At 40.2% G+C, this 25,098-nt stretch overlaps 1 long non-coding RNA gene across 1 annotated transcript in view; it reads left to right on the forward strand.

The window, feature by feature from the left end:
- Positions 1-25,098, forward strand: part of LOC117252487 (uncharacterized) — a 184,754-nt gene that overhangs the window by 130,034 nt on the left and 29,622 nt on the right. Inside the window, exon 3 of the long non-coding RNA XR_004501331.2 lies at positions 22,015-22,130. This is a non-coding gene — a long non-coding RNA (uncharacterized LOC117252487). The remainder of the gene's footprint in view (positions 1-22,014; positions 22,131-25,098) is intronic.

Raw genomic sequence — 25,098 nt, forward strand, 5'->3', positions numbered from 1 at the left:
ATCTTCACTATGCTTTACATACGCATGCATAATGTGTACACGCAACTTTGTAAAACATCCATGAGGTGCCTCTAAGACGATCAAGAATTATGTCATGTTCTGATATGGAATTCAAAACTCACTGATTCACAGAAACAGTAGCCCCCAGTCATATCCCAGATAACAAAACCTGAAATGAAATTAGGTGACTTTTAATTTGTGAACCCACTAACAATTTCAGGCTTCAGGCAGTAAAAGTCATCTCTGTTTCATGTCAGCTCATTTTTCTGCTTGTTTGCTCGCTCATGCTGCCTCTGCCTGCACACCCTGACACAGCAGCAGACATTCTTTGCCAGAAGTGGAAGATAGCACCAGCAGGAGATGGAAAGATAAGGAATGACTGTCATGACATGTATGTTGTCTTTTGAGTGGAAATTAGAGGCGCAATATCGCTGAAGGAATTTCTGCTCTCAGCATTTATAGAGCTGAGTTCAGAACAAAGACTCAACTCTCCTGCGGCGCTTGAATCAGACAAGGAGATAGTTTTTTATGCATCTACATTTGTGGTGCACATTGTCCGACACCATCGAAACCAGCATGCGAGTCATGCAAACAACAGAACTATTTTCCACATACACTGTATCAGAAAAAGAAAACAGAGCGTGTTGGGAAACCAAAATGTGGTCACAAAACAAAACAGTAACTGAGATGGTTGTCGTGGTCCATTTCATGTTTTGCCTCGGGGACTGTTTGCCAGCTGCACTTCATAAGCGTTCCTCCGACCAAAGATGCAGGTTAATAAAAAAAAGTCTCAGACCAAGCGCCTTCAGGTTTTGAATCTGGGCCTCCGAACGCTTGACTTCATTATTTTAATTTCCGCTGCCCAGGCTTGTGTGAGTAAGTTTTCAATTTCCTACTGTGAGCATTCCTGTGCACTCAGCAGACAGCAGGGGACATGGCATGTTGATGAGATTGTCAGGGCACTAAATGCTTTACAAGTCTCAAAATAAAGTTCTGTTTATCTAAAAGTTTCTATCTATTAGGTCTTTAAAAATGAGCAGTGATGTGTAGTTGTACAGAAAGAAAAGAAAACGGAAGCAGTACAATTGATTTCTGGGAAATACAATGCAAAAGCTGCAGTAAAGAGCACTTGTGCATGTCTGGGATTCAGTGTAGCCTGCAATTTTCCTATGGTTTCAAGGTACAGTTCACGCCCAAATCAAAAATACATATTTGTCCTCTTACCTGTAGTGCTATTTATTAATCTAGATTGTTTTGGTGTGAGTTGCTGAGTGTCGGAGATATCGGCCTTAGAGATGTCTGCCTTCTCTCCAATATAATGGAACTAGATGGCAGTCGGGTTGTGGTGCTCCGAGCGTCAAAAAGTACATTTGAAAAACTCAGCTATAATGTCTCTTTCCAGAAATCATGACCCGGTAACTCAAGATAATCCACAGACCTTGTTGTGAGCAGTATAATGTAGGAACTATTTTCGTTCTACCAAACTACACCCACCAACCATATCACAAAGCAGAAGGACGTGCACATCCACTGCTAGCTCACCTAGCACCACTGAGCTAGCTAACGTTACAGCTCAGACGAGGAGGACACTATTAGTGTTTACATCTCACGCTGACATGACCACAAGCATCTCGTCCATGAGGAGATGCACACTTCCTTTTGTGCAGTGATACTGTTGGCGGGTAGTTCGGTAGAAAGAAAGTAGTTCCTTCATGAAACTGCACACCACAAGGTCTGTGGATTATCTTGAGTAATTGGGTCATGATTTCTGAAAACAGACATTGCTGTTGAGTTTTTCAAATGTATTTAACTGTCTCTTAAGACTTGCAGCATTTATGCCACCTACCAACCTTGTCTCCTACTATTTTATCTAATAATTTAATAATTTAAGTTAGATAATCTTTATAGATGGCGTTTGTTTGCACTTTATTTCTGTATTTGATGGAGGAAATAAAGAAAATTCTAGCAGTATTTATAAGTCATAAAGAGCCAATAATGATAACTTCTATGAAAGCAGCATTTGCTCCAGAATTGTTGCCAAAAAATGAAAGGAAATGATAATCATGTGGATTATCTTTGTGCTGCAGCATCACAAATCTGTAGTCTCATCATACACACTGTATATTATCTCGTCTTCTTTTCGACGACGCTTCACCTCTGGCATACTTTGTGATGTCATGTAAATTCCTCTGGCCGTGTATCACAGTGTCAGCTTTTACAACTCCGTGGAGGTAACTCGCTTGATATCACAAGTGACAACCTGTTGATGTGTTTTTGCTGCGCATTGAGGGAGTTGCTAGGCACTTTTTTAGTCAGCAATTAATTTCAGCTCTGGCCAAGGGTGGGTGTGACAGTCCAAATGGCTCGGAGGGTTTGACAGCCAGCCAAGAGTGTGTGTGTGTGAGTGAGGGAGTGAGAGAAATACTCGGGGAGAGAGGGAACACGAGCAAGAGTGATTCCTTCAGCTAAATTTATTTTTATGACCGGCAAACCACAGTAAACAAACAAAAGAGCACATAAATTGTTCATGGACTACCCTCGAAAACCAAAACCCGAGAAGCAGCTCTGCAGAAACGAGTCTCTTGCATGGAAAACATACAAAGAGTGTCTTTAGTTTAATCTTTTTTATTAAACCACTGGAGATTTGTAGATTATGTAATAGGAGAGTTTATAAACTCAGCACCCTGAGTTCATCTCTTGCTTGTGTCTTGACTATATACAGACACCCTGCAGGAGTCATTACACAGCTTACTGCTTCAATATGAAATGTGTCCCTGTGTGCCTTTCCAAGTGATGACTAAAACGTCAACTGTACAGCCCAGAATTAATGTGTCTGCAGCAGTGTCGCCCTTTCAATGTTTAAATATACAAACTTGAAAATGTAATGTTTGTTTAGACAGGAACAAGACAAAATGTGCCATGTTCTCATTTCTCTTCCTGTTAAGCTGGAAAGAAGGTGTTTTGACAGAGTGAGGTATACTCCCAGCAAGCTCCCACAGCAACCACCCACCCTGGACATGGAAATAGGAATATAAGAAGAACTCGCATAAATCAGGGGTGGCATAGCTGTTTTTTTAAAGGATGGGTTCATCATTTCTCAGTTCTGTTTTAAGACATTACTCACATAAGTAATATTTGTCTATTAAAATTGCCTCTGTTGACAACACGCGACGTGAAAGGGGGTGCTTGTAACAAATTTCACTTGAAAGTTGCCCTCAGGTCTCGTTTTCGCACGTTTCGGATCATTGTTTTGGTTTTCCGGTCCAAAACTTTTTTTGGTTCACTCTCCACTCTTGTCAAACCTCTTTCCAGCCTCCGCAGGCAGCTGCCCAGCACCAAACTGTGTACAGGCCAAGTAAGCAACACTAGCTGGTGAACCTGATGGAGCATTAGTAGCTAAACAGTCAGATATTTCCTTCAAGAGGTGGTGAAGACCAAAAACAGAGCTAAAAAGAGAATGAGTAGTGGATTGATGTCATTTACGGCTCTAGGCTTCTGTCCCGCGCCTTAGGTATTGTAAACAACCCTACTGGTCACCCTGGTGCTGGTCTTTTTGTTCTTCTTCACATCCGGCAGACGCTATCGTTCTATCAGATGTTCTTCCTCTCGGTCTGCCAATAGTTTCTTTCCCAGTGCTGTGCGTAGCCTTAACAACTTCATATCACATACTTAACAATGTATGGTGTATGCTTTATATTTCTTGTACATGTGTATAAATAATGCACTTTATATTCATGCACTTTGTCCAAAGTGAGTGTCAGTTGATCTACGGGGGCACCTGTCTTTTTATTACTCTTAATTATTTTTTAACCTTGTCTACTGTTTTTCATGTATTTTTATGCTGAGCTCTCGCAACTCGTTTCCAATGCAGTTTTTCTGCAAATGGCAAATAAACTGATTCTGATTCTGATTCACATTAAATCAATAAATGTAGGTTTAAGAGTCTACTGGTCTTTGTAATAATCCACCAGATCTTGCACTGAAAACTTCAGCTTTGGAAGATACCTAATTGATTTGACTAACTCAGACTAGGGCTGCACGATATTGGGAGAAATGTATATTCGGTGATACATATACATATTACAATATGAAAAAATACAGGAATTTTCACCAGGTGACTTAAGTAGCTATTTGGACATAAGTAATCATTCAGAAATTATTGGTGTGATTTTGCAGGGCAGTGCTTCTGCAAAGAAAATAAAAATAATAAAAGCTGAAAAATTGTTCTGAGGTGGAGGAGGGGAAATCAGGTCGTTAAATACACTGATTGACTCACCATCACACCACAGAAATCATATTATACTCTTTTATCAATCCAGGCTAAAGTCAGTGATCTAACATGTCAAATTAATAATGCATGTCGCTTACCCAAAACAAAGTGGCCCCCCTTATGTTGCTCCCCTTTTGTTCCTCGTTTATTTTCACGTTGTGCCTGCTTTAATTTTAATTATCAGACAGACCTCTATTGTTGACGTCATCTTTCCAGCCTCTCGGCTCCGTATTGTAATTGGGAGGCCTCTGGTTTCTGTAGGCTGAATCAATTAGCTTTAGCGTAGCTCGTAGCTGGTAACTAGCTTTTACAGTTTGACAACTCTGTGGTTTGGAGGCCTCGTGATAATGTTGCATTAAGCATATGCTTTATGTTTTCTGTGCAGCGAATACAAAACACGGCCCTTTTTACTGGATCCTGAGTTTATCTAGACACTTTGTGCTGAATACCGTAGGCTCGGAAAAGCATGTGCTTCACTGTGTCCGAGGCCCCTAATAAATAATACCAGACTGCATCACATACACACATAACCTGTTGTAAAGAGAAAGTTTTGAAAGGTAACATTATTTATGGAAAATGATAATCATGTGAGTTTCATTGCGACTCTTGCACATGTGCACATTGAAATGTCAGTGCTGAAGCGATATACGGTACAGCCCTAACTCAGACTGCAGATGCCTTATATAAGCTTTAACTGCTATACTTAGAGACCAGCAACTTTACATAAAGCATGTTAATAAAACTGACATTCACCAAGTGGTCACTTTAAAGTTGAAACTGTGTTGACATGCTGAGATAAGAAAATACTCAACAAAGCCAACTGTTAAAAACACAGATTTCATAAAATCTTGTGCACTTTGAAGGAGCATATAAGCAACATTAAATGCAACAAGATGCGAGAAACAAAAGCAGTAAATGAAACACATTGTGATGGTCTAGCCAGACAATGTTCTTCTTTGTGTTCAGGTTTTGTTTCAGACTGACTGCAACCCAGTTTGTTGTGGTCATTTGCTCTGTGCACTGAGTTTAACTAATGGACGCCAACAACATCTGGACTCACTAAGGCACTATTAGCAGCTTGCTTATAATTGGCTCTGACCCCTTATTCTGAGAGGTCATTGGTCAGAAAAGGTTGGGTAGTTTAGGAACAGGAAAATTAACTTCCTGTTATTCAATGATAATGGCTGCATTAGGTGCAAAGTTAACTAAGGGTCATTAGACAGAATGTCACAAAAGCAGCTGCTCAGTTTTTTAGAAAAATGTTGGATTTACTGAAATGGAAAACAGTTTAAAGTACAGAAAAATGTTGATTAAGTGGACAAAAATAAAGAGTGTGAGTGTGTGTATATGCAGTTTTGTCTGAATGAATGTTCGTACTTTAAACATAATACAAACAACATGCCTATAAATGACAAACAGCCACCTAAATATTAACTTTCATCTAAGTCTCTTCGCATTTAAATGCTTTGCTAGGTAAGGCACCTTCTCAGGAATCCTTTCATCATTATTAGATGCCAGCGTTTTGTTCTCACGTCCAAGAAACATAAACTTTGACTGTAATCTTTGAAGCTTTATGCTGCCTGCAGCGATTGGAAAATGTCTCACTGAGGCGACCGCTCACCGCTGGTCCCGTACAGAGACAGAAAGGGCCCGAGGCTCGCTGCTCTGCTTCTAACTTACTCCATATGTCTCGGGTCTGGACATCCTACTGACTTCTAAGACTTCTGCAGACTGGTGCAACGTAAACTTAGCATCTCATCTAAGCAGGGGCCACGGGCAAACTCCCTCCCATGCTCTAAGGAGAAGCATCTGTCCCCCATCGCTCTCAATATCCACCTCGCCCATCGCCAAAGGCTCTGACAGTGATGTGGCTTAAATTTGAAACCTTAGAGGGTTTAAAGAATTCACTTTCTCCATTTATTTAACTTTATACAGATCAAATAATCCTAAAGAATCAGAAAGGTCGTGAGTTTTAATAACTAATACTTTAATCAAGCAGCACAGAGAGGCTCCTCTTTTCTGTTTTTTGTCAAAGTCCAAGACACTTGGATCCCTCTTTCTGTGAGAAATCTTCTTTGAGAACTCTTTACTGAACGAGACGGTGAAAGGGACTGCTGGCACAGAGATTGGATTGGTGAATGAGCAGGGTAAGAAAGAGTACAACAGGTAACAAGGACCTACTGCTGGGAGACAGATGGCTGAGCTGCACAATGAGAGGCCCGTACACTAACGGGAAGCTCTGTGTAATGTGTGCGCGTAAGACTTTCTTTTATTCGCTGCATATCAATTTGTCCAATGAGGAATCAAAGAATGTCTCGTGAATGACTGTTTCACAGAGCAGATACTGACATTTCTTTGGGGGTTACTCACTCCCTGCTCTCTAATGAGCTGTGTAAACGTGGCTGGTTGCACGAAAAGTACCCCAATACATGGCTGCAAGATTTCACATCATCACAACAAAGTAAATCACAGACAATCTGTAATATACAAACAACGTAAGAAGTAGAAATTTGACACAATTTGGAGAAAACACCCAAACATGTTAACGGCCATTTTGAAAATAACATGATTGCCATTATTGTTTTTTGTTGTTTCCTATTTTTTAAAAGGTTTTATATAGTAGTTAATGAAAGCACTGTTATTTAAATTACAGACAATTGAGCCAATTTGGTACACACTGTCATGCAGGTTGTTTTTAGGGATAGTTCCATTGTTAATGTATTCTAACGTGTTTTTGCATAACAACATAGAAAAAATGTTTTTCAATTTAACTCATTGATCACATGCAAAGGTTTTTAGCTAATACAAGGGGTACAGAATTGCTCAGCTTTTCAGAAACTTCTGAATTATTGTGACGTATATACTGTACTGTCAGTCCTTCTTCCCTATAACAATGCAAAAACCTTCATGCTAGAAACTCACCACATTTTATAGGGTGTATTGAAAGCATTAAACTTTACCTGCAGTGTACACTTGCTTTCTTTTGCAGTTGTCATTTCCTGCATTTCTAACAATTAAGGCACATTTACTTGCCTCAGTTCATGTCCACTGACAGCACCTGTGTGAGGATTGTGTGACATAGATTTTGTGAGCTGCTCATGTCCAGAGCATTTGCACCTGACTGTATGGCTACCAGCACGTTGACTGCAACAGAAAAGCCAGTGCATCCAATGTACAGTCGTAGCCTGTGTACAGAACAGCGCGTTTTGGTTGGAAATTGTGAATTACTTTGCTTATTTAAAGCACTTAGTGCAGTTCCAACCTAATCAACAGAATGACTGTTGGCTTTGTACATATCTGCAAAGTGAGGATGTGTTAAATATGTGTGTTTCATATGTAACTGATATGTTGAAATGTGTGTGTTTTATTATGTGTCATGTTTCAGTTTTAGTTGTGACAACGCTGCAGTGAGTGTGTAGTTAGGCAGAAAAATTACTTGTTTAGGCAGAGGAAAAATGTTTTGGCTTCAAATACACGGTTTGGTTGCCACAAACGTAGCTGGAAACGTCACTGGTCTCCAACAGTGCTCTGTGGTTTGGCAGCCCTCTTTGCAGCCGTCTCACCTAGTTTTCATACCTTTTACCACCCTCTCCACCACCTGATGAGAAAGTAGGCTCATATACACAGGGTTCCCATGGTCGTGGAAAAACTGGAAAAGTCATTGAAATTCTCAAAGTCATTGAAAGTCTTGGAAAAGTCATGGAATTTGTTGTGTATAATGAAATTGTTACAAAAAGCCTTGTGGATAACCCTCCACATAATTTAACATAACAGCAAACTAATTTTCTTTAGCTGTATTATGCATCAGTGTTTGACCATGGTTTGTTTACCATTACATATGCTGTGACATTTTCTCCCTGGGTTTGTCTCTCTCTTCCTGTCAGCCAGCTATCTGACGTTAGGGCTGGGCAATATGTCCTGCAAATTATATCACTTTATTTTTAAGCTATATCTTGATACACAATATATATCTGGATATGTTTAAATCCCCTCAAAAGCACTTGAATTAATGCTGGGAGTGAGAGACATAATCAAACATAACAATATTACTGACCAAATACCCTCACTGATGCAAAAAAGTTGTATGAATGACTAGTGATTTGTTTTGTTTTTCAAAAAATATTAACACAATTAGATTTTTGATCAATAATCATCATTAATGTGGATATAATGACTAAGTGGGTTATGGCAAGCGTTAATTAAAAAGTCAGGTAAGCTGATAAATTTACATGACTTTACTGTAATGTAGCCTTTAAAACAATGGAAAAAACACCATTTATGCTATATCACGATACAAAGATATCCAAAATCTAAGACAATATATTGTCTCATATCTCGATAACAATGTAATATCTTCATATTGCCCAGCCCTAGCTGAAATTATGTCTGAATCAGATGTTGCGCTAGACTTTTTCGTCGCCGGTCATTTTGATCCGTCATAAAAGTCATTTTAATTTTCGTTTTTAAATGATAATAAAGGTATTCAAAAACATTTAGTTTTCATTCGTTCGTTTTTAATAAATCCAACAAGCAAGTTATAAAGTGTGCATTAATAAGGACATGAACGAAAAGATGAACAGACATCCACACAACGCAGCGCTTCAGTTTGGTGTCTGGTCTATTTTTCATGCGAGCCGCAAGCGCTTCTGTCAAGCTGGATAGAGCGGATCGTACCAAACAGGAAGTCGGACACAGAAAAGACGAGAGAATCCGGCCAATTTTCAACATAAAATAACAACAGCATTCACTGAGGAACGTGAGGAGAAATACCATGTTTATAATTTAAACACAACAGTGCATAACCAAACACATTTTTCAATACCCTAATCACTTCATTACAATTTTAATTTTGTGTCACAGAGCCTACAGACATAACTACATGAATTAAATGGTCAGAACAATATGCCCTATTCATTCAGTGTCTATACAACACGCTCAATACATGGACATGCAATGACAAATTGTCATTAACTTATTACGTTATAAAAAACAATTAAAATGCTAAAATGATCTGTTGATGTGAAAAAAACGAGTACTGACAGGAACAGACAAGTGGAGTCAATGTTTAACCGGCGTGGAGAGCGCAGGAGAAATGTGCTGCCTGTGTGAACAGTCAAGCGCCTGCGGGTATACTTGCAGGACTTCTACGGCATTACCGCGTCTGGTGTGTCCAGGCCGTTATGTCAACAGCGCTATATGAAGCAGATGAATGACTTTTTCTCTGCAGTGTGAAAACCACTTAAACCACTGACTGTGCACTCCACCGCCAAGTGGGCAGGGGTGGTAATTGCAACCGGTCAAAATGGCCGACAGCCTTCAGATTTTCCGATCATTGTTGTAAAAAACCGGTCAATGATCGAGAATATCCGGTTAACGCGACCCCTGGTCTGAATAGAGTTTGAATCTGAGATGTCTGAAATACACTGGGCAAGTGAAATTAGGAAAAAAAATGTAAACCTGTGTATATACGTGATCTGAAATTCGTCACTTTAGAAATCTTTATATGATCTGTATGAAATGTACAAATGTAACTGTAAATACCAACACTTTATTTTGGCAACTGGGCTGTCAGTTCAATTCAAAGACTTATAATCACTGATTATGTATGTGTGTACTGTGTTCATTTTTCCCTAAACTAAGTTATCACATCACTGTGCAAAGTCATTTCATTATGCGCAACAGTAAGTGAACACATCACCTTTGATGTGGCCTGACTTTCAGTGCTAACTCGGGCTGTCTTCAGTTCAGTAGTCGGTTTACGGTCAATAGTTCAACCTATTATTTATAACTGATTATCAGATTTTTGTTTCTGTAACTTTCACTGTCTTTCATTATGTAACGCACTATGCGTCACGACTGCCCTTAGTGACAGTGATGATAAAAATGTGTTCATAAATGTACTGAACACACCTTTGTTGAAGGATTTCAAGGCTCTTACTATTCACATCAACTTTAGAAGAAGCAGAGGTAGATTTGTTGCTTTCAGCCAAAGCAAGAACAGAGCTGGACATATTGTGAACATCGGCGCCTCTCTATGATTGCGGCCCTGTCCATCACCCAAATTGCAGTATGTCTTGTGGCTGCGTTGCATTTAGGCCCACTGGGGCGAATGTCGGTGGAAAATTGGCGTCTCTACCTGTTTAACAATCATTTTCTTATTTGTTGAGCTTCGTTGCAAAGTAGTGAGTCTGTACAAACTCCCTCCTGCTTGGATTTGGAGGATAAACCTGACACATAATGCAGATGTTTTAGGTTGCTGAAAATTGCTCCACTATCAAACTCCATCAAACTTGCACTGGAAATATGTCTGCGTGACATCACGTCATCTAACTCATCCGTGGGAAAAGTACAAAACCAGGCAGCTCAGAAATGCAAAGTACATTACAAACAGCTGCATTTAAACTGTTACAGAGCAAATGTAACTTTAACAATGTGTAAGAAACTGGCCTTGCTTTCATTTAAATTCCGCATTCCTGATTTCTGTCACCCTTAAAGTTTTGCAGCTGATCACAGATGCCGTTAAGAATATGAAACAACTGACAGCAGCCGACAGAATGATAACAACAGACATGTGAAGGTTTCTTTTTCATCTGTGTGGTGATTATTGCAGGAGAACATGAATACCAGTCAAGCATGCAGGCGTAGCATGGATGAATCACAGAGGATCTCAGATTGCAGGGCTCCAGCCACTGTAATTGATAGTCAACCACCATCCCCCCCTTTGGGAGAAAATCTACAGCATAGAGTCAAACCACATCCAGTTTGGATCTTTGCCAGCAAATTATTCACTGCTTCAGCTATCTGGGCCAGTGCAGAATCATAAGGATTACACACACACACACACATACATACACACACACTGGTGCCCTATCAGGGGCAGACTGAGCTATTTTCTGGAAGTGAACTTGTTGGCTGCAGTGGCTCTCCACACTAAATAGCGAGGCTAACCAGTGTTTGCTTTGTGGAAATCCCTTTGGCGTTTGCAGAGTGAGATGGGACGGATGGCTCACATAAGCCTGTTGCCCTTTGCTCGGCAGTCATGTGTTGCATGTCGTGTTAGAGGCTGTGTGTTTTGAAGAAAATATGTATGAAGTGTGCTGGTGGAACAATACATATGCTGCAATGCAGGACTGAGAAAAGCTGTTTCCTGTTTACGGTATAACAGGCCTGACCAATGCTAAAAATAATCACATTACATGATGACGTTGTTATGCTTCTTATAGTGCTAGAGAGATTTGAATACAAGCAAGAGCTGCTCGTTTGAAGGTGTTAGACTAGGACTAATAAACACTGTCTGGAGTAGTGATTCCCAGCCAGAGGTTTAACCCCAGGGGGTAGTTCTGCAGTTACCATAGGGTATTAGGAAAAGCCCCTTTTATACTGCCTATTAAAGGTGGGAATATCGTACCCTTATTCTCCCTCACAGTTAAGGTATGATTGCGGAATGGAGAGACAGAGTTGTCTCACCTCTGAGTTGGGAATGGAGGTAGTACCAGCACCGAAATGATGTCTGTATAAATGGGAGAGCTGGCAGAATGGGATCAAGGAGGCGGCATGGGTGTGAAGAACCCACGTGAGGTTTTAAAAGTAGCTTGTAGCAGTTAGTGGCTAAGTCAAAGAAGAGGAAGAGCAGACAAAAATGTCCGCAAATTGGGAAAACCATGAGGTTTCTTACCCTCCGAGCAGAGGATGAGATCAGCTGCCAAGTAACAGGGACGGGATACGATTGTTATTGTCATGTTATGGCATTGTTATTGTTTATAAAGCGCTGCTGACGCGTGTTTTATAAGTCACACTAGAGGCCGACGCTGATGTGTTACATGTCACGCCTGTTTTGATTCCACGATGCTGGCATGCTGTCTAGAATCACATACTGGAGTGGCATGATGCTGCCGTTGTTTGGTTCAGTGTAAAAATGCAAAGAACGTGTAAAGAAGGGACTTTGTAGTGCCCCTGTGGCACAATCTCTGTGTAAAACGGGCTAAATGTCTGATGACGGTTTAGCCTCTGGAGGCAACGGCTAATATTTTGGGTGTTGCAGTGCAGCCAGCAGATATCCAGGCCAAGAATTCCTCTTCTGGGCGCCAGGCATTGTTCACAATCCGATTAGCAACTTGAGATGCAAGAATGGAGTTGGAGTTGAGAGATGACTAACACCAGAAACAGTTGTGTGCAAATAAATGCAGATAAATTGATAAAAAAAACAAGTAAAGAAAAGCTAAATCATTGTCAGACATGAGCGAATGGGTTCCAAGATTGTATTCTGGCCAATCCATTCCCCCTATTTTGTTCCCCACCTGCATGCAACCAAAGCCTGCCCAGACGTGATTGATCAATACTACACAGAGTACAAACAGGAACCAGAACCAACTGATCATAAAATATGTTGCTAACAGATTCTGCATTTATATGCAAATATCTGTTAATAGAGATTAGCGAGTAAGTAGAGAAGTTAAACATGGTTTAAATAGTTGTATAAAAGTCTAAAACTTTATAGGCCGAATCACTGTTACATCACATTAACAACAATAAAGATTTCTGGGTAGAGAACTGGCAAGTAACTTAAATTGTGGAGATATATGAAATCGGCAAAGTTGTTTATTTTTGTTGACATTTTCAGCAATAACTAGTTAAACATGAGGGTCCAACCTATGTGATGTTTCTGCAGTTATTTTATCTACTATGTTGTTTTGCTAGTGTCTTTGACAAACCAAAGGTACCGTTACCCAACAGCTTCATTTCAGTCCCAGTTGGACTAATGTTAACTGCGAGTTTTGGGTAGATTCATGCTGTTGTTTTCTTAAGTCTGTGGCCCAACAAGTACAATCTAATGTTAATTTTAGTGAGATATGGAAGGATCAAATGTGCACTTTAGATAACTGAAATGAGAAAATCATGAAAAAAGACATGTTGCTGCTGTGTTGAGTCCAGAGCTGTCCTCGAGCATGTTTGCTCTTAGCAGATGGAAATCTATAAATATAAATAACCATTTTCTCTTGATATCTCAGCTGTTCCTAAGTCCTGTTTGCTCAGCGCCATTAATTTTATATACATGACACAGGGGTTTTCTACCCGTATATTTTTGTAAACATTGTGATTTGGTCGATACAGTTTAAAAACAGTTGAAATAGTTAGCTAAAAGCAATAAATGGTTAAAGCATCCAGCTTCTGTCATTCTAAGTAATGGATGTTGGATTAAAAACTTGACAACACTGGTCTTAACACTGACACTTGTTTGATAAAATTATCATTACCACATCTGCTTTTATGGACTCAAAATCCACTTTAGAATCTATTGAAATTAACACATGTGAAACATGACGGGTGGTGTTGTTGAGGGTTCACTTGAGCTCATGTGATAGGGATGTCAGGGTGCGTCAGAGAGACTGGTCCAGAGGTTGTTGTTTCTCTCTGCCGCCATGATCCAGAGAGGACGGGCCTCTCCCCCATCAGGATTCGACCCGACAACCTGCGGGCCTAAAGTGAAAACTCAGCCAGAGTTTGAGGCCCAGGCCTCGTATCATCTGGTTTCTATTCTCCCTGCCCTGTCCAATGAAATCTGACCTGCTTTAGAGGAGAACTGAATTATGGGCACATCAATAAATACCATATTTCCCCCTTTGAAGTTGCGTACGTGATGGAAAGTGGTAAGATGTCATGTGTTAAAGTTATTACCCAATTCCTTCGCACTAATCTACTGTGCTTGATGTTACTGACTTTTGAAGACTGTTGTGGCTTCATCTATTCTGACAGCAGCCAGACTGAATGCTTTTTTCACTTTGCCCGAGTGTCAGAACTATTTTCAATCTCCCCTCGACTTTATATAACCCCCGCAGAGGTAACGTAGTTGGAAGGAGGAGAGGTGGGTGCATTACAGGGAAAAAAATTGGCTTTGAATGTTTCGTGACAATGGTGGATAATTTTACCAGCTGGTGAATAGTCTGCTCTTGAGTCATTTGGAGGTGCCTATAAAGCCTGTGTGTAATCTTCCTGCCTCCCACTCTTTAATTGTGCCTCTCACGGAACAAGTTGCTTTTGTTAAAAGAAGAGATAGCCTAAGGTCCTTTTGAACCAACCAGCAGAAAAAGACAAGACATGTGGATAAGATGTGCAATCATAGAATTTAGTTTTGTGATAATTCAATGGTTGCTTTGTTTGACAAGGAAAGATGGGAGAGACCAAAACTGATGACAGGCCATGAACGTCCTTGAGGTTCAGGTTAGCTTGAAACCATCTAGTTCATACAACATGTAGTGTAGAAAATGCAGTAAGTTAACGAGTGCACACTGTGGACACTGAAAAGAGGTAATGGGAGATGTCTATTAGCTCACCTGGTAGAGCAGGCGCCCCATGTCCAAAGGCTTTGTCCTTGCCACAGTGGCTGCAAGCTCAATTCCAAATTATAGCCCTTGGCTGTATGTCACCTGCCCCACTCTTTCCCCTCCTCAAGCTAACAACTGTCCTGTCAATTAAAAGGAAAAAGCCCTAAATATATATATATATTTTTTTTTAAAAAAAAGAAAAGGGGTAATAGGAGGGGTGCTGTGAAACCATCAATCAAGCACTTTCTTTGATGAATACAGATGCCTTTATCCAGCGTAGCCAGCTTGTTATACAGTTTTAACAACTTAGACACAATTTCAAACAAAAGTATTTGCTGAATGTTGAAATACAGATATTTTGTATCTAGACAATATCTAATAAAAAAAGCAGGATAGCAGCAAAAAAGCGACAGAACAAAGAAAATGTCCTGAGTGTCATCCACAGTGACCTTTTGAACACTGCAAAGCCCCCATAAGAGCCACAAGTGTCAGCGGAGGAGTGTGACCGGGCTGTTATCTGCACATGCTCAGTGTCAATGAAGATCTCAAGTTAAGAAGCTGCCTTCTCTGACAGGTCAGTGAGATCTGAGGTTATCCCTGCAGTAACAGCTGCCTGGGATAATGAGGAGCAGCACTCGTGCCAATGGTTGAAAAATACCCTGACCATTAGGTAGCCTCATGTGAGCAGAGAAGGAAGCGAGGGGCCAGTGATTTCACCTAAGTACACGGAGAGGTGAATTAATCCAACATCTGCAATTACAGTTGTACAGACAAGTAGAAGAAAGGCAGCATAAACATAAATTAAAACTGAGGACATACTGGTTTAAAGGGACAGCTCAACCAGAAATGCAAACTCATTCTTGCTCTTACCTGTAGTGCTGTTTATCAGTCTAGATTGTTTTGAGATATCTTCCTTCCTCAAACATACTAGAACCAGATGGCACTCGGCTTGTGGTGCTCAAAGTGCCAAAAAAACAACAACACACATTTGAAAAACTCAACAGCAGTGTTTCTTTCCAGAAACCATGGCCTGGTTACTCAAGATAACTCACAGACCTTGTTGTGAGCAATTTCATGTAGGAACTATTTTCTTTCTACCAAACTACACCAGCCAACCATACCACAGTGCAGAACGAAGCATGGATTTAGTCACGTATGAGAGGCTCATGCTCAGGACATTGTGAGATGTCCACAATAATGGCGTCCTCCTCGGGTGAGCTGTAACATTAGCTTAGTTTAGTGGTGCTAGGTGAGCTAGCAGTAGATGCACGCTTCCTTCTGCACGCTGTTTGCTGTAAAAGGAAATTGGTTTCCACAAGCAACTTGGTCATGATTTGTGGAAAGAGACATTGCAGTTGAGTTTTTCAAATGTATTATTTTGTAGCTCTGAGCTCTACAAGCCGAGTGCCATCTGGTTCTATTATATTGCAGAGAAGGCAGACATCTTTACGGCCGATATCTCCAACGCTCAACAACTCTCACCAAAACAGTCTAGACTGATAAATAGCACTACAGGTAAGAGGAAAACTGTGTTTATTTTATTCTGGGGTGAACTGTTCCTTTTAAAATAAATGAGAATTGCAAGCTATCTTTAATCCAAGACATGAGTATGTACTGCAGTTTTTGCATTGCACTTCCCAGAAATCAACTCCGCTGTTTTCTTTGTCTGTACTGAACATTCAGAGCAGCACAAACCGAAACTTTTCAGGCATGAAAAGTTCCTGTCAAAGTCCAAAATATAATTATCTTTTTACAAGAACATATGCTGTCTCATTATTTGTTATAGGATAATTGTTTGTGTATCTCTGCATGTACCGTGTAGCGATACACTTCTGTCAGGCTTTCCTTTATACAACAGAGCATCTGTTGACACAGCCATTGTGTCGTTTCAGCGGTGCGTAGGAGGAGGTGCGAAGATGTTGTCAGTGATATTCATTACAAGCCGGCGCATCAGCCCATCAAAGCTCTCCTTTGTGGAGGGGATCAAGCCAGAGGCAGGTTAAGGCTTTCCACAGAGACTCCTGTGGTTTGCTCTTCCTCTTGGTTTCCTCTTTTCTTCTGCTGCCGGGTTTTAGAGCATCTCATCAGGAGGGCTGCAAAATCGGAGCCAAAACTTCTGCCGAACTTAACCTTTTATTTGCACAAGCTCAAGAATATTCAGCCAAGTAAAAGTCCACCCAATATAGACTGATATTTCCAAACAGAAGTTGGATGAAACTCTAGTACTTGAATGTGCTTGTTTTAAGACCAGCAAATATGCTGTTAATATTTTTTATTTTTGCTTCCTGCAGCATGCATCCATTGTTTGTTGTATTTGTTTTGGATTTTTGTATGTGTTTTTGAATTGCCATTGTTTCTAAAGCTGTGTCATGTTTCTTGTAATGGAAATGTTTTAGGCCATTGTAGCATGCTTACCCTTGGTGTCCACCATAGTTAGTTGTATATATAACCTTGGCTTCTGGAAACTTGTGATGGGCATCAGTAGGAATTAGTATCAGTGTGGAAGTCAGTAACAAAGAAAAAAAGAACACACTAAACTGGCCATTATTTTATAAATGTTAAAAAACCAGCCGTACAAACCAGCATTTAAATCCGCATGAAAGAAATAAAGTGGAAATGGAGACAGACATCCAGAAAGAGGGAGACAGTGTTCACTCAGATGCAGAAGGTCTTTTCCTGTGAGTGACTCAGAGCCTGCAGGGTCTTCCCTGTCCAGTGCAGGTTGTGACCCTGCAGGACGGAACTGCTGCTGCAGAATGATCCGTCTGTTGAGAGAAACTGCTGAGTCATCACAGCCGCTAAACACCACAAGAAGCTGCCTCAAGACCTTTGACAGGCTCGGATCAATCAGCCAACACCACCGCAGCCTCAAGGCCCATCGCCACTGAGATCATCCCACCTTGACCAGCAAAGGTCACAGTTTCAATTTGAGTTTTCCTCCCTAAATTGAATGCCTTGTCTATCATATAGAGAGGAACTGGTTAGAAAAGTCAAATCCCACATGACTGTTGGACTAATGACCTTTCACTCATTTTGGTGAAATGACTGTGGTGCAGAGGACTGTTCTGTCCATGCTGGATTACTCTTTGATATCTTGGACTTCACTTTAACACCAGCTACCAAACAACACTAGTGCTCAAATACATTCTTAAATTATTCCTTCTTCTTCATTCTCTAATTCATTCTTAAATTCCCTGGACGTTTTAGCAAAAAGGTTCAAAAATGTTCTATGTTGTGTCTGTAATCCTCAGCACACTGACTGGCAGAATTCAGAATCCTGACTGCAACTATAGACAGCTTAGAGAACTAACTCAAGTAAGAGCTAGCTGGTCACTTATTATTTTCCCCCTAGCTGTTGCCTTGACCCAATCACGATGCAGAAAAACACCAAATAAACTCTTGCTAAGGCGAACTAGCTTGGATGAATGTTGACACTTTTGCTTTTGTCTCTAGTGAAATTCATGCATTGTAGTATGGTTAAGTTCACTTTGAGTCACATATGTAATATGGGTGTAAATCACCAGTTTCATCACAATACGATATCATATTGCTTCTTTGGACAACGATATTATATTTGCCGATATTACAAAGTCTGCCACAATAAGATTTCGATACGATGCGATTCAGGGGCCTGCGATCAATCTAAGACAGTATTATCTGATCTTTAACACAATCAGTTACAGAAGAGGCAGAGTCCCCGTTCTTTTTGCTTTTGGCCATAAAATATAAAAACAGCACTTAAATAGTAAGTTTCCATTAAACTGACTCCACTAACACACTTAAAACAGCACACGGGATAAGTTAACCCTCAGGGCTTTCTGCCAGAGAGACCTTTCTGGAAGAAATCTTTTCATTTGAACCCAAACCATTTTTTCCTAAAACTTCAGGGTTATCTGTTTTAAAGCTCTGAAGGCAAACTATTCCCAACAGCTAAAAAAAATACAAGATCATTTAATAAAAGTATAACATTCAGCTTAGTAATATCTATTAAGATTCACAGACATGTCACTTGCTTTTTGCTGATTACTCCTTATCAGCTCAAACATGTTTACATTGCATACATTTACTTAGTGGCTAGTGGACTTTCCTCCATTCACTGCCTCACAAAATACATGTAGCATCGTTATTTTTCTTGCTCACCATTGGTTTCAGTCACTACATCTCCCAACACAACAGCTCAGTTGAATTTCAGCCTGCATGCACGTTTTGTTGTTGATCTTTATACCCCTAATATTTACATGTAATAATTTGTAAATAAATATATCATGTTGATTTCAATAGACAGCCTATGATTTTAACATGAATACTAACAGTAAACCGAGGAACCTAGTCTTGATAAAGTATTCAGATTACTTAAGTAAAAGTACTAGCACCCTGTAAAAATAATCCACAAGCAAAAGTACTACATTAGTAGCCTATTAGTATCCAAATTAAAAGTACAAAAAGTAAAAGTACTCATTATACAGAATGGCTCACTTTAGAATAATATATAATGTCAGTGGATTAGAATTACTGATGCATTATTGTGTTCCTTACTCTAATGTTGCAGCTGGTTAAGGTGGAGCTCATTTTAATCACCTTGTATACTGCTGGGCAGCTTAATTCATAATATTACACAATATTTAGTCATGAGTTGAGTTATGTTTTGTATTAGTAATTCAGTTCTGCAAAGTAACTAGTAACTAAAGTTGTCAGATAAGTGCAGATAGTAAAAAATGTACAATAGTAGAAGTATGAAATCGAATGGAAACACTGAAGTGAAGTACAACTAGCACCTAGCAGACCAGAGATACATTCAGTTTATTTAAGCTACGGGCTGTAAATAATAAAGATAACGCTTATTTTCTTAAATAAAAAGGACGACAGAAAGCTGAAAGGACACATTTTATTCTCCTCGCTTTGGCGTTATGTTCTCCTCCTTTGGAAAAAGCAGGAAACATTAAATGACTGTACTTTAGTTTTGGACGTGGTTTCCTCTCTAAACTCTCTTGGATTCAATCCCTAAATGTCTGAGACAGGAGTTGAAAAATGAGGAGAATTAACAGGAGTTTTGTTTTGGACTCATTTCGGGAACGTGACTCCCTTCCTCCATTCCTTCCAGCTCAATTATCGGCCCTTTTCACTCCTCGGGGCCTGAGCACCAGGTAGCAGGCTTCAACTTGTGCAGGGGTCTCAAATCTCTGGTCCTACCAGGAAAAAGGGCGTCTCTTTAAGACATAAAGTTTCAAACTCTCCACCCCTTATGTCATTCATTCACTGTGCTCAGCTTAGTCTTAATATTATAGGTGGTGCACGAGTTTCTTTTGGCAAGTTATATTAAGCTAAACATATTGTAGCTGTAAAGCACTACTCCTTTAATAATACTGAACAGTACAATTGATTATTAACATATGTACTATTTGTCAATAGCAGATCCCCAAACTGTCCCTCCAAGCAGAGAGAACAGAGAAGAGAGAATAAACAAGAGGAGAAAAAGACAAAGTATATACATATGTAGGTGTTAATTTCCCTTCACCACGTACCTCCCTCTCCCTCTGTATCTATCCATCTCTATCTTTCTCCCTGTCCGCCCAGACAGTTTCCTTTGCAGGGAAAGTATCCGATGGCGTGGACAGATTTGTCTGTCCTAAAAGACTGCTGACACCTGTCTAGCGCTCATTTAAAACTTTTACTGGCCCATTTCTCCAGGGCACACACATGCAGAGAGGCACGGTGTCCAGAAGGTTTTTTTTTTTTCCGACTTAACAGAGGAGACTGCCTCAGTACGTCGCTCCTCTGTGCACAATTTGTATGATTGTAAGTCATCAGGTTTTGAAGAAGGTGCGATTCTTTTGTAATTTTCCAAACAAAATCTCAGACTCCATGGAATAAATGTTCAGAAAACTAAAGGATCTAATTTTTAGACATTTTCAGGCAACTTTACCTTTTCAGTTTGAAATTATTCCAATAAGATAAGACAATCTTGCACAGACCCACAGGAGGAAATTTGCGTTGTTACCACAGCAAAGGGGATAGTTCAAAACAAGAAGCATCCATAAAGAATAACAGAGCATTATAACAACTAAACAGTAGGGAAAAAGCAAAATATAATAAATACAGAGGCTGAATTCACATTATTGCATGTAGGAATTATAAATATTGCACAGTTGAATATTTACTGATATTGCACCCAAGTGATGACTGACGATTGTTAACAATAAAAAAGCAAAATATAATAAAAAGATGGCTGAATTCACATTACATTGATTGTTCCAAAGGGAGATGAGGCACTATGTAATTTTCCAACCCATATATCGCTGTCTCTTCAGGGACCAATCTCAGGTGAATTCTATTGTTTAGCCAGAGAGAAACTACACTTATCGACAAAATAGGGACCTAATCTTTACACATTTATGCTGTTATTTATTATCATACATATAAACCATGCGCATAAGATGATATTACTGTGGAAATATAAGAGATTTCTGCAATGAGCAGGGAAAATAAAATCACAACTCAAAGGCACATTCATGCATGAAAGCAGCGATGCAAATGCACACGAGCGCCGGGTGTTTAAAGAGGATAAAATACAGGAGCAAATCTGGAGAATCAAACCAATAAATACCACAACATGACTTGACAAGTGAGACACGAGGGCAGGAGGCTGTTTCGCCAAAGGATATCGGAAACACGCATTCCAAAGTGTGTCAATTAGGCTTCGTCTGCTCATCAATTTACCCCTGCGTTTAAACGCAACACTTAGAGGTTTACACTCATTATTTTCTGGTTTGTCAATAAAACCGGGTTTGCATTTCCGTTACATCTATAAAACATTTACTGAATTACGACATCAATGGGTTTTTCTGACAGGTCGACATGTTGCTGTGCAGGTACGCTGCTGTGCTGCTGTGTGACTTCATGCAAGTGTGTGTTTTTGCATTAAAGCAAAAGCTAAGTATAAATTAGGCATTTTGTGTGAGTATTGGGACCCCTGTGGCACCTCTAATACCCTCCTCAATACTTTTTTTTGTAATCTAATCAAAGTTCCCAACTCACCAGGGTTCAGAGGGGAGGGGTGGGGGGCGGGGGGGTGGGGGGTCCCTTGTGTTAGACAGCTTACTGCAATTAAAATTTATTTAAGGCTTACAAGGAATCCTTTCACTCTTGAATAAATCAGAGTGAATTCCTGTGACTCTGACGAGGTTTTCCCTCCCTATAATTATCCTCTGCTCAACAAGCGCTGAGAGAGCAGCTCTCCTTTAACCCCCTGCAATACCTCAGAGCTTTACACTTGTAATTAAATCATAAAATAACAACAACTGCAAATTCAGAGTTTTCAAAACGAGCACTTCAAGACTGTGATTTGAGGAAACGGGTGCACGCCAGATGACTTCATTGATGTCACTTTTTAAAACTTACGCTGTATTTCATGTTTTTTTATAGGGGCCCTCGACTTTTGAGCTCTGACGCTGAGACGCAGACCGGCCCTGACATCCTGAGGAGTGTCACTGTGTAATGTGACACACTTCAGGAGATTACAAGTTTCAACAGGTTACCAGGTACGGACACACTCACCCAGAGCACAGCTTGTATCCCACTGACTCAGGCTTTAGATTTACATTTCTTATGTTGTGGCCTGTTTTTGTTGTCGTACGCTGTGGTTGTAATTGCACAAACAGCTTTTCTACAACACTGGAAATACTTTTAATTCAGATTTTTATGTCTGGCCCAGTAGGAGGGAGTACAGGAATCTATAAATCTAAAATCCTGCCTCACGCTCTGATGTGCTCAGAATAATTTTAAGCCTTACATGCATGGCAATTCAACTCGCCTTCTCCTCAGAGATGTGTGTTTAGCTTGGAGTTTAAACCAGATATGGTGGTTAGGATATTTATTTCCACTGTTGCACAAGATTATCTTTTTTTATCAAGCTCCAAATATAGTTTCATCATACAGTGTCTTTTCTCTCTGTAGTTTGTGTTCAGTATTTCTTCACATAACCAAAAATCACTTCTGTGGGCTCATCTGACTCTCCGTCTCTCCTTGTCCTTTTAATATGTTTTTACGATTTCCCTCTGATTACTTTGCCCTTGTGACCGAGTGTTGAATTAAATGCCTAATTTAACATGGGCCTTTTGTTGGCCGCCTCTTTGTTGGGAAGCTCTTTCTAATCGTCCAGCGGGGTGGTGTTGTTGACGGCCGGGGACCACTCAGTCCGCTCTTATTATGCCTCAGTGACAGCGTGTCCTTGGGCAAGGCAGCAGAGCTGTCAGGTCTCTCTGTCACACTTCTCTGCAGGCGGGACATGGCCAGCCCACGGCACAGCTAGGGGTCCTAAAGACCTAGGGCAACGCCACTAATCTCCAAGGATGCCTACCTTGGTTGTTTAGCAACCGACTCTGGCTGACAGCGTTTGTTCGTTTGTCTTTGGCTGCTGCGTGATGGAGCGGTGGATGTGGGGGTTACAGCAAAGCTAACCAAACAACACGATGGGCACTTTTGTTGTCTCACTAAAGAGGAGGAGCTATCAGGAGAGCCCACTGTGTGTCCTTTCATGCCTCCGAGTCATGGGAAGAGCAAGCGCGCACACACACACACACGCACAAGCACAATGTACAACAAAGTGTACTGTACAAGTGTCACAAAAAGCTTACTTGTATTTTCACATTAATCACGTTTCATTGTTAAATTCAACTAAAAAGTTCCTCTGTCCAATTTTTCTATTTCCGTATTAATTTTTTTTTTTTTTTTTTTGTATTTTGATATAACTATCTTTGTTTTTTATGAATTTAACGATCAAATTATGAGACGTATAGTGTTTGAATTATAGTCTTATAGTTTCTGTAAAATTAGGGCTTTACCTGATTCAGAATTATGTCAGCTGAATCTGATTTGGCTGTTCCATACGAATATTTGACTCTTGTTTTTCTTTTTTTCCCATGTGACATTTGAAGGTTTGAACGGGGGTTCGGTGGAATGTTTGTGTTGACAGCGACGTTCACATAATATAGTAAACAAGCCAAGTTAGCCCTCCAAGCTAATGCGTGCTACTGTGCTAAAGAAGGATCAGAAATGTGTAACAATGTGTTTTGCCGACACTTGGTATCAAACAAAAACAAAAACTGTATCATACTAAGTTTCTGTGAGCTGTAAATTCACCACTTCTAAGCAGAAGGCAGAAGATAATGTTAGCTTGTAGCCTGACCGGGTAAAACCTCTCTTCTTCTGGGTAGCTGTGTCTGTCTCACTCAAACTCACCCTGGGTCTGGGTCTGCAGCTGTCTCTGCCGGATAGCAGTGTGATAGCGAGGAGTGCTCACTCTGCAGCTATCTGGGGCTGAACCATCCACAGTACACTGGCAGACAGACTGCGAAACAACTACTTGACTTCAAGGACTGAGGGTTCTCTGACTTGTGATTCAAATCATAAAATTTTCAGGGTGCTGCCCTATATTAGATGTCAGACACAAAGTGAACATCAAAAAAGATGCCCATAACAATTTCCCTCAGCCTAAGATTCCCTCTTTAAATTGCTTGTTTTGCGCTACCAATAAATCTGTGTGTTGTCGTTATGGATGGGACAGAGAACGATGAAAAATGCTGTTCAAAATCGGACAAAGTTTAAAGTCCTTCTTCTGACAAATTATTTTGTTTACTTGCCACCCAATAAGAATTGTCCCGAAGCCCAGTATCAGTTGGGCTCACTGATTGGGAACCAATTAGCATACATTCACATTTCACAAGTCACAAACAATAAATTTTTGGACAATTATCAAAGTAGTTGCAGATAAATTTCTTGATGCGATGAATCAAGTTGTTTCAGCCAATGCCCCAAAGTGACATCTGTTTATGTTTAAGTGACAAAGCCCTCTGCAGGTTTTTCAGAGTGAATGGATCAGTCAACAACGTGTCGGACTTAAACAAGGAAGACCACTGTTTGTTGACCATCTCCAAATGACAGCCAATGATTACATTTACGTGCACAAAATATTACACTTTTTTGCCCTTATTCTGAAAAAGACAATACTCCTACTAAGCTGGTAACATGGCTAATAAAAATAAACATTCCACTAATACTCCTGTTTACATGCAGCCATGCATACTCTGATTATGGTGCCTTAACATGTTATCTGTCATGTCAAAATATAGAAAAGTGGAACATCTGGAGCTGCTTGTCAAGCCACCTTCTTGAAAAGGTCAGCACTGCGATATTTGTGCATATCCAACATATTCAAGTCTTTCATGATGTTTAAAAGCAGGTGTGTTTCTCCTTCCAACCAGAAATGTGGACTTCTCTTTTGGGCATCTCTACCCCACAGCCTTGCAAAAAGGTGGCTAGTAGATCTGAGTACAATGCTTTCATGATGACGCACGGTGCTGATGGCAAACAGGCAAGAGGCCGTGTGTCACAAGATGCATTTTCTCCGAATGCGCTGTATAGATGTCCAAAGAATGCTATTAAAACTGTCAGTACCATCTTATCCCACATGTCAGAATATGCTAAATTTGGCGTAATTTGGAATATTTA

This window comes from Epinephelus lanceolatus, chromosome 9 (assembly GCF_041903045.1).
Source record: "Epinephelus lanceolatus isolate andai-2023 chromosome 9, ASM4190304v1, whole genome shotgun sequence".
Lineage (NCBI taxonomy): Eukaryota > Metazoa > Chordata > Actinopteri > Perciformes > Serranidae > Epinephelus > Epinephelus lanceolatus.